This window comes from Lytechinus pictus, chromosome 3 (assembly GCF_037042905.1).
Source record: "Lytechinus pictus isolate F3 Inbred chromosome 3, Lp3.0, whole genome shotgun sequence".
NCBI classification, from domain to species: domain Eukaryota; kingdom Metazoa; phylum Echinodermata; class Echinoidea; order Temnopleuroida; family Toxopneustidae; genus Lytechinus; species Lytechinus pictus.
In genome coordinates this window covers 77,276,996-77,282,995 of record NC_087247.1, presented here as the reverse complement: position 1 = coordinate 77,282,995, position 6,000 = coordinate 77,276,996, and positions in this window count along the sequence as shown.

The window sequence follows — 6,000 nt, the reverse complement described above, 5'->3', positions numbered from 1 at the left end:
GTGAAGTAGGCGGGGCATTAATTGAGATTACCCCAAATTCAAACACGAACATATTTTTATGAACCATACTCAAGTTTCTTCTTTAATAACGATCCCATGTTACTGCCGAATTACTTTTTGTGTGAAGGCAAAATCAGGCGAGCATGGTGGGAAAGGTTCAAGAAAAATCGAACTAAAAATGAAAAAAAGTTGTAGATGATAACTTGATGTATGAAGGTCTCAGATATGCAATTTAGTGAGTGGATTGCGACAAGTGGTGTTGATAACTTTCCAAGTTTTGTCATGTTATGTGCTTGAATATCGTATTTTACACTGATTCGCTCTTAGAGCCTTTTCACCCAGGAAATAATGAATATGATTAAATGTTATGGTTCCCATAATAATAATGATATTAATAATAGTAATAAAGTGTAGGAAAAAATAACAAATAAGTCATTATGTGTATTTCAATTAAATATTGTTATATATAAGTAGAATTGTAAGAGCAATTACATTTATTTATTTAGTTATTTCCTCTTTAAGAATATTCGTAGCATATAATGAATAAGAATATTCCAGAATGTCTCAGTTAAGCTTTGTCAGGCACCATTATATGAGAGTAATTTTTGTTATATCTGGAATGTACGAAGAGAGACAGTAAAGACTGCTAAAAAATAGGTTGCTACACAATAGACTCCTAGTGGTAGTGGACATGGACAATGGGATTAGCTATGTTGTTTACATTGTTAATTTCACTGAGGTCATTCAAGAGTCTTCTTGAATTAGACTGCTTTAGAAATTGGCAGAATGTTCTTTTTGTAGACAATACTAGAAGCTTCAAGAATAGTGGAAAAAAAAGCTGGCAGTTTCTTCATCACATCAGATCAGAACTCAGAGTTTCACGCCAGACTTTATGTCAGAGTATAGTTTATTTCCAACTGGAATACAACATCTATCTTCTGTGGAATTATTTGCACGCCATCAACAAACTGTTTGCAGTTACTTTGAGAAAGCAATTCTCAGTTCTCATCGAGATCATCAACCTGTTTTAATGAACGCTTTTCAACCCACGGATTGCTGGAAATGACTGTTAATCATCATCAACATCGTCTTCACAGACATTTCAATTTGTTACAGTGACTCTTGTTATTCAACGTGCTTCAACATCTGTTTCATCATCGCCGTCATTGTAAACTTTAATTTAAGGAATCTTCGCCAACCAACTTGGATTTTATCTGGATTTAAGACAGGACTATTATAATTTTGGAATATAATCAGAACTGACACTTCAAGACATATAAGATGTTTGGTTTAATTTTTGTTAGTGTATTATCTGTTTCCTGTAATAAAATAAGGAAATCAAATTTAAACTCAATTTTCATTGTTATTTGTTGCAGTATCGTAACAATATACACTGTTCTAGTTGTCACATCATAAATATATATACAGTATACAGTATGTATACGGGGAATGGAGACCCTCAGATGGGTCTACAGGAAAAGCTGCAACACTGACTAATGCACCAAGGTTCATAGTATGTAGTCTCAGTGTGGTGTATTTTATTAGCATTGTCATCGAATTTTCTTTCATCGACATTTTGGATTATACATGCTGAATCCAAATTATTTACCGAAAAGGTATATTTGGGAAATTGGGAAAAAGTGCACCGGATCCAAACACCGAACCGTTTTTCATCCGTTATTACACGTCTGCTTCAATATAATATACATGGAGTGACTGTGCCAGTCAAGCAGAATGGGGGCAATCCATCGTATTTTATTGCATATAATTTGTTCGATTTTATTTAACGTTCAATAATATGTTCGTTCGATTACCCATTTTTTTTTCTTCAGAACTATAATTGGATAATTGTTAAAGATGAGCTTTAGAGTTATGTAGGTTAGTTTATTTAAATATGTTAAAAGTACGTTTTAATTATTATAATTTTGGGTGGTTTGATATAGGTAAGTTTAGATTAATTAGTCATTTGAAATACCAAAGATTGTACAAGTGTTGATTTTAATTTAGAAGATAAAAAAGATTTATAAAATCATATTCAACAATGAGCGTATGATATTGCAGGGCAATAAAAGGTTGAATTCCCAGTTCTATCTACTACATACTTGTTATGAGTCTTGTCAGATTGCGAAGCCTGGCGTACCTTTGTTGATACATTCTCGGATGCGTCCGATTTGTAGAAGTCATGGTAGTGTAGTGTAATATGATTCTTGGATAGTAATAATTGTGCATATATTTCTATACTGAAGTTTCATAAAGCCGCGCTACCGCCTCCCCGTCCTCCCTCCCTCTATCTCTACCTCTTCGCCCCTCAGTCTCCGTCTTCCTCCTACCCCTCTCTTTTTCTGTACAGTATCCCTCTCTTAAGCGGCCCCCTTACAAAAAATTCCTGCAGTACTTTAGTGGTACTCTGTTGTACCTGTGTGATACTTCTGTCATACACGACGGTACCGCAGAATTACCACAGGACTTCTGTGGTATCACTCTGTGATAGTTCTGTCATACTTCTGTGGTACATGAAAATATGAAAATTTCCTGCAATACCTTAATGGTACTCTGTCGTACCTGTGTGATACTTCTGTTGTACAAAACTGTATACAGAATTACGACAGGACTTCTGTGGTAACACTCTGTGATAGTTCTGTCATACTTCTGTGGTACATGAAAATATGAAAATTTCATGCAATACCTTAATGGTACTCTGTCGTACCTGTGTGATACTTCTGTTGTACATAACTGTATACAATATCACTCTGTGATAGTTATGTCGTACTTCTGTTGTACATGAAAATTCTGAAATATCCTGCAGTACTTCTATGACAACCCTGCGATACTTCTGTTGTATATGAACATTTTTTAAATTTCCTGCAGTACTCCTATTACTACGCACTTCTATGGAAACCCTGTGATACTTCTGTGGTACATAAACATTTTGAAATTTCCTGCAGTACTCGATCCTATTAAAGGCACTTCTATGGAAACCCTGTGATACTTCTGTGGTAAATGAAAATTTTGAAATTTCCTGCAGGACTCAATATAGGCACTTCTAAAATTCTATGGCAACCCCAGTGCTATACTTTCGAAATTTCCTGCGGTACTTCTCATGCAGCCACCCCAGAAATATGACTGAAACTGTATCACAGACGTTATGGTGTATTTTCTGTGGTACATGAAAAATTTAGTTTCCTTCAGTACTTGCATGGAAGCCCTGTTTGTACCACAGACTAAATTTTTTTAATTTCCAGTGAGGGATTTATCTTTTTTCTTCAGTTTCGGGAGAGGTCAGTGGCGTATTGAGTCTTATATTTTTAGAAGGCCATATGGCTTAAAAGGGCACCATTCATTTTAAAAAGTACAATTTTTTATATAAAAATTTAATTTTGTGATAGCTAGATTGTGACATATAGGCCCTATTTGAAAATTATATTTCACCCTGTCCCATTGTGTAGGTCTATATCAGCGGGGGGGGGGGGGGGGTATGCCTACTGAGACTCAGAGGTTTTAAGTTTGATAGCTTCTATTTCTACGAGAAAGGGTACTATACGTACTAGATCAAAACTAGGAGCAAAGCGCGAACTGAAAAATGCGAAAAATTATTGACCCCAAAATGGGCAACTTATATTTTGAGGACTCTTGTTCGTTTTCAGGGTTATTTCTTTTTCATGCGCTCTTTTAAATTTCAATTATCATTTGTTTTGTTTGTTCGCCACTTATTTTTCATAAAAAAACAGGATGAATAATAAAAAAATTGACTACATTTAAAAGGGTACGTGTTGAAATATACAGGACACACCTAACACCCTTAGAGCTTAATGGTTGTGAGGATGCCGGGTTGAATTTCAAAGAGATATTGTAATGAATAAAAACATAAGCATGAACGTATTATTCTACTTCATCCATCTCTTTCTAACAATACAAGAAAATAATTGAAGGGGAGGTCAAGGCTAGAGATAATCAATAAATAGAGTAAAATTCACGGAGCAAAATGCTTAAAATTTATTCAAAATCGGATGACAAATAACGAAGTTAAGTTGAATTTTAAGGATTTGCAATATTCCCATGAAACAGTTTTATTTAGGCATGTCTCATGAATATTCATTAGGTGGGCTGATGATGTCATATCCCATGTTCTTTTGTACATTATATGAAATTAGGTTTATTCAACATATTTCTACCAAGAACTTAAACAATTGGAATGACAACTGATTAACCGCATTAGTTATTTAATGCAGCAACTTCATTACAATGGAGACACATTATTTACACATGTATTGAAAAAATTAGATAATCATAATTTCATATCTTACATTAAACAAGGAAAATGGGAATGTCACATCATCAGCCCACCAAATGAATATTCATGACGATGTGCACACTATCTGTTTTCACAAAATATTGATAAACAATTAACATAAGAAAGTTCAGCGTTGAATGTTGATTAAAAAACTAAATCTCAGTTAAAATGCTATCTAAGATTTTGTTTTACATGTTTGATAACCAAGTTTTAATGCGATACTGGCCCCTTGAAGTTTTTATTGCGAGAAAATACATTTTTCCAAGTTTCCCATCTATTTTTTTATTTATTTTTTTTAGTAAAAAGGACCTATTTTCTTACAAATATATTTTTACAAATAAAATTACTTCAATATTTGTTCTCCTATTCACAATATTTTTTTCTATTTTACAGGTGGAATAGGATAAACTAAAAATAGGATATTTAATTTCCATTTTAAGGCCTATTTTTGTTTGCTTTATATCCCCGGTTTATATCATTGCAACCTTGCAATATGTTAGCCAGGCTGGTTTATATCTATTTCTTTTTAAATCAAATAAATTTGTATATTTTCAATCTATTTTTATGATGCGAGGCTATATATAGTTTGTAAATATGTTTTTTAATTGCAAGAACAATCTTGTATCTCTGTTCACATATGATGGCAGTTTATTTTGCTTCTTTTTTCTAATTTGTATGAAGTTTGCGGTATTTATATATTTTCAAACTATTTTCCATCCTTAAAGTGTCACGACCGATGTCATATTATTTTTTTACCTCATTGGCAAAGTTATTATATTTTCTTATGTTTCGCTTCAAAATGGTATCTTTATATTTGCTTGTCTTGCTCCTCCACTCCTTATCAAAATACCCTGCCGGCACTTGATCTAAGATTATTTTCTTTTACTACTTGAACCTTATAAAGGGACCTTTCCTTCGATCGCAAGAAAGGATAAAATGTGTGTTTTTGAAAATAAATAAAATGAAAAATACATAGGATTGGAGCTGTGATTTTCCTCATTGCTTTCTTTGTCATCCTACTTGCATACTAGTAGGCCTATATAACATATTTTCAGTAAAAGCCCTGGTTTTAAATTGTGAGACATGTTTTTAAATCCTATCCTTATATTAAAAAAAAAAGAATAAAGAGAAAGAAAAAATTAAAAGACATATAGAAAAGAAAAAGAAAGAAAGAAGAATAAATATTTGAATTTTACTTTATTCAATTACTTTACGTTAATAATATGATATATATGATGGCGAAAATAGTCAAATTGTCTGGTTGCCAAGTAAAAAGTAAGACCCCCCCCCCTCCCCGTACAAACGCACGGACTGCGGCTAACTAGTAATTTGCATACGTGTTTCCGGTTCCGCCATTTGAAAAAAAACGTTCGTAACTGCTCAGCTGAACCTGAAGCTTTATGAAGAAGGCCGTCAATATTTCAACAAAAACTAACAGAATGTGGATCAGATTCGGACAACGACTTCTTAAGACATTCACACAACAGGCTAAACAGTAAGTAAGATTCATTTTTCGTAGTTTGGCGCGGCATGCACTTAAATTTCTTCGACTTTTTAATCATTACCGTACGGCCACTGCACTGCCGTTGTTCCCGATCGCTTAACGGGTGGGGGCTGATCTGCGGTGTGCGCGGCCGGGGACGGCCAACGGCTGGCTAGTATTGATGGCGGCGGTGAGGATGTTTGTATTGTCATGATTGTAGCCAGGT